We start from the raw sequence: 10869 nt of genomic DNA, 5'->3' as shown, positions 1-10869 counted from the left end.
CCCCCGACCCCAGCCAGCATCTCCCCGCCACTCAGGGCTCCTGCCTCACCATCACTCTACAGGAGCCCCTGGCTCCAGGGCCATTCCGTGCCAGCCTCATCTCAGGGCTCCAGGGCGTGTCACCCACTGAGTCACAGCAGCAGGGTGGCAAGGAAGTAGGCAAGCCCCGCCCAGCTATCACCGGAACCAGGGGTTGAGGCCTCCTGACTCATGACACTGATGGCTCTCTGTTTGCAAAGCAGCGTTCCAACAGGCTCCCAGCCCGACCCGCTCTGGAAGGAGCGAAGGAGCGGGAGAGGCAGAAAGGGAAGCACTGGCCGGGGTAGAGCTCGGCAGAAGCCAGCGCTCTGGCCCCACTCCCTTATCTGGAGCTGTTTCCCGAAACAGGCGGCTTTATCTCCAGGAAAGGAGCTGGAAAGCCCCGGTCACAATTAACAGTGGCGGAAGGACTCGCTCCTTCCCCGCCAGCACACTCAACTCTCACCCCTAGACCCAAAGCGCTTGCCAAAGGGCAGCTCTGTCCCAGGACGACAAACCAACACGGGAACAGGCTGTGAAATCATGGCTAAGCGGGGTCTGCATCGCAGAGGTGGGGCCTGGTCGTCCCCGGTGGATTTTTTGAGGCATGTGCTGTGGCCTTGACAGGCCTAGAGGCTTTGTGCTACCAACAGCGTCTATTGTTTGCCTTCCACCCGGGACAGCTGGAGGATTCCAACCCCGAGTGTGAGAACGCATCAAGAAAGAACTAACGTCAAGTCGCCATGAGAAAGAGCGGGATGTGTGTCTGAAGTCTGGGACTCAAAGGCTGCTGAACAACTGCGCTTGGCTACTTGAGGCTGCAGGGTGCAGGAAGCAATAAGTGTGGACATTTCATAGCTCCAGCCACTCCAGAGATGGCTAACCAGGCTGCTGAAATGCGGCTGCTTCTGGGATGCTGTTGAGAGCGGATTCAGAGCATGGTGCTGGGCACTAGCAGGAAATGGGTCCTGAGGGTGAGATCTAGCAAGGTGTGGAATAGCCTCGGAAGGGATGGGCTGGCCCATGGCCCTGGGGAATACACGGCAAAGGGAACCATCCTGTCCAGGGCAGGAGGATGCGGTAGCTGGGATCTGTTAGGCTTCCCATTGCAAAGCAGCCTGGGGCACTGGGGTTGTGAGTGTCCGGCAGAGAAAGCCCTTGAAACAATGTGGCCAGCTCTCGTGATCTTAACCTGAGTCTCACAATACCAGGTGCTTTCCTTGAAGCCCCAGTTCTTGGAGTCAGGTGATTTCATCAGACTCTGAGCTTGCATTTAAATCCCTTGCACGTTTCTCGCCTGCCAGGCTGCCCAGAAAGCTTGAAAAGGTGACACCCAGAGACTCAACAGCCAGGAGGCAAAGAAACCCAGCCCCACGTTGTGAATTAAAAAAAAAATCTTGTGATCTTTAAACTAATCTGAGATGGGGGGAGGGAGTGATAAAGCCTGGGGATGTGTGATAATGCACAGCCACGCCCACCTGCTCACAGGTACACACGTGAAGGCTCATGAGTGCATATACAAACACGCCTGTGCACGCCCCCACACACAGATGTGCATGTATGCACACACATATACACGTGCGCGCACAGGTATCGCCCCCTCCCACCCCTTCTTTCTCGGGCTCCGGCTGCAGCTTGAAATAATTCCCACTCCAGATCCCAGAGATGGCACCCAGGGCTGAGCGCAGGCTCCTGATGGCAGGTCGCCTGGCCACGAACCTGTGAGTGAAGCAGAAGATTTTATGCCGGGCTGTGTATTTTGAGGCCTCCATGGAACATCCACCAGCATTTCTGGGGGCCTCGCGTCCCCATGGAAAACACCCAGCCGGCCCGAGGACACCTCACAGCTGGAGTGGGGTGCCCCCTGCGGGCTGTTTGGAATCTGACCGGCACCACAAGGACCACAGAGTTGGGCTCGGTCTGGGGGGCTCCGGGGCTGGAGCAATGTGTGTCTGACAGACTCCAGGCACGGGGGTTTCATCTTTCCGTCCTTCTCCCACGTGAACCCTCCACCACCAGCAGAATCAAAGAGGAAACGAGACGGCGTTGTCCAGTCTCCCCAGGACTCACAGATGGTGTAAGGAGCAAATCCACTTGTGACAATATTTGCAGCGAGCATGCACCATCCCAGGAGCTCAGCCATTAACGCAGCCCCACAGTCCCTCTGGGGGGGTAGACTGACCCTGCTTTCCACATGGGGAAACTGAGGCACAGAGTGGGGAAGTGACTTGGCCACAGCAATACAGTGAGTCCGTGACACAGCTGGGGACAGAACTCAGAGTCCTGACTCACCGTCGCCAACTACTAGCCCCTTATGTCTTAATTTCTGGTTTAGGTCAGAAGTAAAATGACTTTGTCGGGTCGTTACCCAGCCCAGCATGGACATTTGATCGTAGCAGGGGAAACACCCCAGCAATTGGCATGGCCGGCAGCTGCTGCTGACGAACCCCAGGGCTGGAGTGGGGGGTGGGGGTGGGACTGAGGGGCAGCGGCAGAACTGCAGGGAGGGGCTCCACACTGGAATAGGTCCCCGGGGGTCAGGATCGAGGGGCGTTGGCAGGGCTGTGGGAGGTGACCCAAGCCTGGAATAGCTGCAGGGCCTGCGGGTCAGGATCGAGGGGCGTTGGCAGGGCTGTGGGGGGTGACCCAAGGCTGGAATAGCTGCAGGGCCTGCGGGTCAGGATCGAGGGGCGTTGGCAGGGCTGTGGGGGGTGACCCAAGGCTGGAATAGCTGCAGGGCCTGCGGGTCAGGGTCGAGGGGCGTTGGCAGGGCTGTGGGGGGTGACCCAAGGCTGGAATAGCTGCAGGGCCTGCTGGTCAGGATCGAGGGGCGTTGGCAGGGCTGTGGGGGGTGACCCAAGGCTGGAATAGCTGCAGGGCCTGTGGGTCAGGATCGAGGGGCGTTGGCAGGGCTGTGGGGGGTGACCCAAGCCTGGAATAGCTGCAGGGCCTGCGGGTCAGGATCGAGGGGCGTTGGCAGGGCTGTGGGAGGTGACCCAAGCCTGGAATAGCTGCAGGGCCTGCGGGTCAGGATCGAGGGGCGTTGGCAGGGCTGTGGGGGGTGACCCAAGGCTGGAATAGCTGCAGGGCCTGCGGGTCAGGGTCGAGGGGCGTTGGCAGGGCTGTGGGGGGTGACCCAAGGCTGGAATAGCTGCAGGGCCTGCGGGTCAGGGTCGAGGGGCGTTGGCAGGGCTGTGGGGGGTGACCCAAGGCTGGAATAGCTGCAGGGCCTGCTGGTCAGGATCGAGGGGCGTTGGCAGGGCTGTGGGGGGTGACCCAAGGCTGGAATAGCTGCAGGGCCTGTGGGTCAGGATCGAGGGGCGTTGGCAGGGCTGTGGGGGGTGACCCAAGCCTGGAATAGCTGCAGGGCCTGCGGGTCAGGATCGAGGGGCGTTGGCAGGGCTGTGGGGGGTGACCCAAGGCTGGAATAGCTGCAGGGCCTGCGGGTCAGGATCGAGGGGCGTTGGCAGGGCTGTGGGGGGTGACCCAAGGCTGGAATAGCTGCAGGGCCTGCGGGTCAGGATTGAGGGGCGTTGGCAGGGCTGTAGGGGGTGACCCAAGGCTGGAATAGCTGCAGGGCCTGCGGGTCAGGATTGAGGGGCGTTGGCAGGGCTGTGGGGGGTGACCCAAGGCTGGAATAGCTGCAGGGCCTGCGGGTCAGGGTCGAGGGGCGTTGGCAGGGCTGTGGGGGGTGACCCAAGGCTGGAATAGCTGCAGGGCCTGCGGGTCAGGGTCGAGGGGCGTTGGCAGGGCTGTGGGGGGTGACCCAAGGCTGGAATAGCTGCAGGGCCTGCGGGTCAGGATTGAGGGGCGTTGGCAGGGCTGTGGGGGGTGACCCAAGGCTGGAATAGCTGCAGGGCCTGCGGGTCAGGGTCGAGGGGCGTTGGCAGGGCGAGGGAACTGGAATAGCGCTGGAAGCCGCAGGCCAGGAATGAGAGACCTCCTGAGACCTGTGTGGGTGAAGTTTGTAAGCACCTGCCTACCTAGTGCCCCGGCCAGTGCTATTAACCCCTCACGTTCCGGAGCCTTAGCATGCACCCGTTAGAAAGCTGGGGTACGTTATTCGTTTCGGGCTTGAATGCTTGAGTCTCCGGCTCTGTGTGTTAGAATGATTTTTTTTTTTTTTTTTTAAAGCTCCCGTCCCTTTAAATGCACCCAGCTTACCTGCAAACCCAGCTGGGCTGTGTTACTAACCAGCCCTGCCAATAAAACAGTGCCCTGGGGGCTTTTATTCTATGACCCTTCTTCCTGATGTGCTGTGGTCTCTAGGTCAGGTGAGTGTTACCAGTTCTGGGCTGGGCCTTTTCAGGCCTCAGAGAGACTTGAACAAAATCTCGGTTCTCCTGGAACCAGGACCCCCCGTTTGTTGTAACGGGCAGCTGGTTTTCTGAAGCGCCCATTGCTGTATTGCCTGGTGCCAGTTACAGAAAGAGGGAAGAGGTGTTGGTCTCTTTATTTGAGCAGACAAGGCTCCCCCCAGTCTCTGGGCTATGCTTACACCCTGAGGATGAACCGAGCTAGGGAGAGGAGGTGGCTTGATGGGGATCCCTCCTGTGTTGCACCATGATGTCCCCCTGGCCCTGCTGCTGAGGCCTGGCTCCCTGCCCCCTGTGCAGGGGGTTCACGCCTGGGCCAAGCGGCCGCTTTGAACTTGTGGCGATCCCTGCACCTGGGGCAGGTGGCTGGCAAGCCAAAGCCCTGGTCACGCCCATGGGGGATGCTGGAGCAGATGTGGCTGCTAGGGAGGGCCAGGTACTAAAGTAACTGTAATGTTCATCTCAGCTGGGGCTGTGTGACCCCTTCTGTCTGGGGCAGGCCTGGCAGTGACAGGGCAGCCATGACGCCTCTGCCTCGCCATCACCGGAGCCGTGGGCCCCCCCTGCCTGGGAGCGAGCCTGCCCCTGGCCAGAAGGCGATTTGGGCTGTGTTCATTCAGTGGCCTCTCGGCTGCGGCTCCCAGCCAGGGCCCTGGCTATAGCCGTGTCCGCGCCGCCTGGCTGGCGGCTCTCTCCTGCCCGGCCTGGGTTGGGGCTGTTGTAGAGTGGGGGATGGACCGATTTCACTTCCTCTGGGGGTCCTGGCCCCTTTCTCCCCCTAAATGGCTCCAAAGGCACTTGCTAGGTGCCCCGCTGGCTGGGCCTGCTCCTCTCCAAGCGCCTCTGTCTCTGGGGGTGACTCACTCTCCCACCCCCCCAAGCTCTGCTGCCGGCCCTGGGCGCAGCTAAGGCCTTGATCCCTCGGGCGAGTCGCTCGTGAGGGCCTTTCTATGGAGGGGAATAGAGGGGTGTTTCCCCCAAAAGCGTTAGCCTCACGTAGGGGGGGAATTCCCACCCCCCGACATCCCTGGAGCCAGTTTAACAATTCACTGCGTGTGCTGGGGGTTGCACTTTCCTCTGAAGCATCTGGTTCTGGCCGCTGTCGGAGATGGGTCCCAGGTCTGATCCGGTCTGGCAGCTCCAACGCTGAGGGTCAGTCGCTGTTTGCGATGTGCTTTGAGATCCCCGGGGCGCTGATGCTGGAGAAGGGGCTGAGCCTTCTTGAGTCTCTTACTGCTGACCGCTAACCACGCAGGGTGGGTTGTTTGAAGGGTCTGGGTGGTTCTGTCTCCTCCACCGTCCCCAGCTGCCCGTCCGCACCATGATGCTGCGCTCGGGTAAGATCACGCCCCGGGTGAAGAAGCCCTTCAGCCCCAGAGAGACCAGTAGCGATGTGGAGGATCTGGGACCCCCAGTTCGGAAGGCGAGTGCCCCCAGAGGGGGGAAGAGCCAGGGGAGAGGCTGGCGAGAGGATGGCCCTACAGGTGAGGGGGCTCAGGCTGGGGAGGGTGGTGTCCCAGAGCGCTCCCCCCCCACCCCATTGGCATTGTGTGCCCAGCACCTTGCAGAGCTGATGCCTTGTGCTGACTCTTCTGTGGGTCCCCCCTCCCCATTCCACCTCCTACGGACTGTAACCGCCTGCCCCCTTTGCCTCCCGCAGAGCCCGTGTCCCCGCTGACGGGAAGGGCCCTGAAGGTGCATTTCGAACCGTGCCCATCCAGCCCAGCAAGCAAGGCGGCTTCCCTCCAGGGCCCACCCCTGGGTGTCGTCTGCTTCTCTCCCCTGGGCACGGAGGGTAAGTGGGGCTGGCTGAATTGCTGGGCCCCTGATGACCAGGCGCTTCCGTGCCCTGCCTCGGGGCTGGGTGTGAGGCCGGCTGCCCCCAGCGAGGGTGCTTGGGCACTGCCTGCCCTCCAGGAGCCCTCCGGCAGCAGCTGAGTGTGGGGAGGCCCAGGGTTCGGTCTGGGGGGTCACTGTCGGCGACTCTGGGGATTGTGTTTGTGCTGCATGGACATCAACTGGACTGGGTCCCCTCAGCCCCAGCCTGCAGGCTCTGGGTGCTGCCCCATTGGTTGCCCCAAAGTCCTAGTTTGTCCCCATTGAAACTTAGGGCCATCTTGAAGCCAGGCTTTTGTCCCTACAGAGCCAGAGAGCCCTCGGGGGCAGAGAGGGAAGCCCGGGGCTCAGCCTACGGGTGGAGTTGTGTACTTCGGGAACCTCCCATCGGATGAGCCAGAGGAAACCAGTATCTTGAGCCCGTGAGTACGGCGCTCCCTGGGATGCGGGGGGTGGCTGTACCCCTGAAGCTCCAATCCCCTTTCTCTGCTTCCCCACCCATCCAGCTTCATCCACAAGGCCCTGCCCCCCAGGTCCAGCCAGAAGCCCCCCAGGAAAGAAACTCCCATCAAGACCCGCAGCACCCCTGAGAGCACGCTGGTCCTGGAGCTGGTGAGCTAGGGGGTGTCTGTGCAGGGATCACAAAGGAGCCAAATCCCCACCGTGGGCCTGGCGCCACCGTACAGTGCATCGTGGCTGCTGTGCCAGCTCGAGGTGCTGCTGGGGTGGGGGCCTCGCGTGTGGGGAGGGCGCTAAAAGCAGCTCCGCACTCCCTGCTTGTAGGAGGGGACCCTGGTCTGCTGCTCCCTGACCTCCAGCCGGGACGCCGACTGCACCTTCCTCACAGACTTCCAGGGGGATGCTTATCGGGTTAGTGCCTGGCAGGGGCTGCTGAGCAGCCTGGGGTGTGATTGGGGCAAGGTGGGGGGGGAGCTGGGGGGGGGGGGCTCCTTGCCCTTGGAGGTGGCAGCAAGGAAAGAAGTGGGGAGATCGGCCCTGCCCCCGATCCGCCCACTAGATGGGGCTCGAGAGCCGTGTTCACCTGGCCTCCCTGCCTCGGTCCTTTCCCGCAGCCCTCCCGTGCCAATCGGGCTCCGGGGCCTTCCCCAGCCGGTGGGCAGTGCAGGGAGAGCAGTCCCTTCCCGTCTGCAGTTGCAGTAGCTAAAATCCAAACCGCAAGCACCACTGATCCTCCTGCTTCAGGGCACAAGCCAAGCCTGCATGGGGGTCAGGAAGGAGTGGGCTTACCCTGCATGCCAAGGGACTGGGCCATCCCCCGGAGCCAGCGGCTCCTGGGGACCAGATCCGCAGCTCGATGGGCCTTTGAGCTGACTTGCTGCCCCCTCTGTCTCTGGTGCTGAATGAGAAGCCCTTGCTGGAGGGGTTTTTTGTTTTGTTTGGGTGGGGCGGGGGTTGCGGTGCAGGGGATGGAGGCTGGACCCATTAATACAGATCCCTGCTTCCTGCCCCCTGGTTTCCTTGAGGTTTACATGAAGCTGCGCCCCCACGTGCAGGAGTTCCTGGAAACTCTCTCCAAAGCCTATGAGGTACCTGCTGGGCCCCTGGCCTCCCTCTCCCACAGCCAGGGCACTGCACGGATGTGCTGGGGGTGGGGACACTGCACCACGCCAGGAGGTGTAAGGGAGTAACGATGCTCGCTGTGTGGGAGGAAGGGATGTGCTGGGACATCTGCGATAGGGAGAGGACCCAGCTGCAGAATCCAGATCCAAAGCCAGGCTTGAATTTGGAGGTCCGTGGGCTTGTCTGGGTGGGTGGTGAGGGGAGGCCAGCTGGGGGCTCCTCTCTGGACTGAAGAGATCTCTGGAATCACTGGGTCCCAGGGTCAACCCCCTCTCTGCCACTGACTCCCTGTGTGACCACATCCGTTCATCTCCCTGTTCCTCCGGCTCCGCATTGGTCACAGCCGGTGATGCTCCTGGGAGAGGAGGGTTGTGGATATGGGGGTGGGGGGTGAGTGGGGCTAACGCCATTTGTGTCTGGGAGCTGCTCAGACACGACCATGGGGGAGCTGCTCCCAAGCCCTGCTTGCATGTTCTTCCCCCAGATCTTTATCTTCACTACTGCAAAGCAGGACTACACAGAGAAGATCCTGGATGTCCTGGACCCTCAGAAGAAGCTGATCAGGTGACTGTCCCAGGCAAGAGGTGCAGGTCTCCTCCCTGCCCCCGCTCAGACTCTTATCCTGCCCTGGCCTCTCCCCCCCCAGGCACCGCCTCTATCAGCAGGACTGTCTCTGCCTGCAGGGTTACTACGTGAAGGACCTTTCCATCCTGGAGAGAGACCTGGCCAGGACAGTGGCCCTGGATGATTCCCTCCAAGGGTTCCCTTACCAGGTAACTGGGGGGTGTTGGATGCAGCTAGCATGGCTCTGCCTGCACAGGCTGGGGGTGAGCTCTCCGAAGGCAGTGTGACCCTCTGCCTGCTCACCCCCATCTGGTGCCATGCAGCGGGTCAGAGGTCTCTTTCCCCAGCTCCCCACCTCCTTTGGGGAGAGGGGAGTCGTGTGTTACGGGGCATAGGTGAGACGTGCTTCCCGTCAAAAGCATAAGAGGGTCATTTGAGCCCCTTTCATCCCCAAGGTTCCTATGGTGCTTTGCAAACAGTCGCACTCCCCTGCTGCTGGAATGCAGCTGCTTCTGGGGTGTGATGCAGCAGCTAAACAATACCCAGCAAGGCTAGGCTGCTGAAGGTAAGACTTGCCCCATGTACGATTGCCCCAGCATCCTGGCTGGATTCTACACTCTGCCTCTCTGGCTTTCTCCTGAAAGCAAGTGCCACCCCAAGTGCCAGGGGCATTAGAGACCACAAGAGGTTGGGTCCTTTAGTCTCATCCTAAAGACCAGTGTCTCCCATGCTTGATCCTAACCCTGCACCCTTCCCTGCTGAAGTCCTGCTGGGGGTGTTTGCCTGTATATGCCATGCCTGACCATCAGTGGGGATAAACACAAGAGGAAGCAGGATTTTGGAGAGGGGTTCCCACCCACTCTAGCTCTGCAGAGTATGAGGAGTCCAGAGAAGTCAATAGCAAGAGGCCAGTGTGGCTCCATCAGAAGCTCTTTAATAACCTGAAAACCAAAAAGGAATCCTACAAAGAGTGGAAAAGTGGATGAATGGTTGAAGAGGTGTCCAGACAAATCACACATGTGGGGATGAAGTGCAAAAGGCTAATTCCCAAACTGCATTATGCCTCGCAAGGGACATATGCGGTTCTATAAAAGACAAAGGAAAGCACAGCCCACTTAGTGGGGAGGCAGAGCTAATAAGGGATGACCTCAAGAAGCTGGAGGTGTTTGTTTAATGCCTGTTTTGTTCCTTTCTTGGCTAGAAAGGTGAGTTGTGATCAGATGGTTAACGCTATGCAATTAACAAACCAACAACGAAGGGGAAGGAATACAAGTCACATGGGGAAAGAGCAGGCTAAAGAATAGGTAGCTACATTCACGTTGGCAGGGCCTGACAAAATTCACTCTAGGTTCCTTAAAGAACCAGCTGAAGCAATCTGAGACGTGTTAGCAATTCTCTCTGGGGACTCCTGGAGGATGGGCAAGATCTTGGAGGACTGGTGTACAAAGAGGACCAAAGAAGTTCTAGACCACTCCGCCTCACTTCACTCCCCAGAAAGATACCGCAACCAAATTCTAACCACTCCGTTTGTGAGCACATGGAGGATAATAGCCAGCCTGGATCTGTCCAGAACAAATCCTGCCAAACCAACCTACTGTTCTCCTTTAACCCCCTTTGGGGTTACGGCCTAGTGGGTGGGGGGGGGTGCGTCTTTTTAAAAAAGGCTTTTGACCATCTCACCTGAAACTCTCAAACCCGGGAAATGCAATTGAGAGGAAATTGCTAATGGTTGGGGTGCAACTGATACCCGAGTTGTTATCAATGACTCACTGCCCAAGGGGGAGGGTGTATCTAATGGGTCCTGCAAGGCTTCAAAGGGCAATGGTGGAATCCCCATCAGTGCAGGTTTAACTGGTTAGACAAACACCCCTTGGGGATGGTTTAGGTTGACTTTGTCCCCCCTCAGTGCAGGGGGGTTAGACTTGACCTCTTGAAGGGAGGGATAGCTCAGTGGTTTGAGCATTGGCCCGCTAAACCCAGGATTGTGAGTTTAATCCTTCAGGGGGCCATTTAGGGATCTGGGGCCAAAATTGGGGATTGGCCCTGCTTTGAGCAGGGGGTTGGACTAGATACCTCCTGAGGTCCCTTCCAACCCTGATATTATATGATTGAGGTTCCTTCTAGCCCTGCACCTCTAGGAGTCTACACTTTCTCCCCACTCTTGCCCCTGGATTTCTAATCTCTCCACATTCCCCTGGCTAACTGCTGGCTGGCGGGGCTGCCTGGTTCTTGCACAGCCAACACTCCTTCCCTTTCTGCAGATTTCCAACTGGATCCCGATCCCCGGCTGGCTGGGGGACCGCCAGGACGAGGAGTTGCTACGCGTTCTCCCACTGCTGGGGAAGCTTAGCCAAGTGGTAAGGAGACCAGCACGCTGAGCCAGCTCGGTCACTATCCCCCTAACCCGGCTGACCAAGGGGCTGGATGGGATCTCGCCCGTTCTTGCCTTTCATGGGCATTGCCCCTCCTCAGGGCTCAGATGTGCCCTGTTTCTATGGAGACAGGCCCCGAGCTGAGCAGTGACATGGTTCCTAGTGCCACTCCACAGTGCTAA

General features: G+C 59.6%; 1 long non-coding RNA gene across 1 annotated transcript; it reads left to right on the top strand.

Moving 5' to 3' along the window:
• Positions 1 to 8230: 8230 nt before the first annotated feature.
• On the top strand, positions 8231 to 10635 carry LOC140903302 (uncharacterized). Its single transcript, XR_012156211.1, has 3 exons — positions 8231 to 8315; positions 8398 to 8524; positions 10577 to 10635. It is a non-coding gene; the product is annotated as an uncharacterized LOC140903302 (long non-coding RNA).
• Positions 10636 to 10869: the final 234 nt, after the last annotated feature.

Source organism: Lepidochelys kempii, chromosome 25, assembly GCF_965140285.1.
Source record: "Lepidochelys kempii isolate rLepKem1 chromosome 25, rLepKem1.hap1, whole genome shotgun sequence".
Classification (NCBI taxonomy): Eukaryota; Metazoa; Chordata; order Testudines; family Cheloniidae; genus Lepidochelys; species Lepidochelys kempii.
Note: the sequence above shows the minus strand (reverse complement) of the source record. Positions and strands in the feature narration are given on the sequence as shown.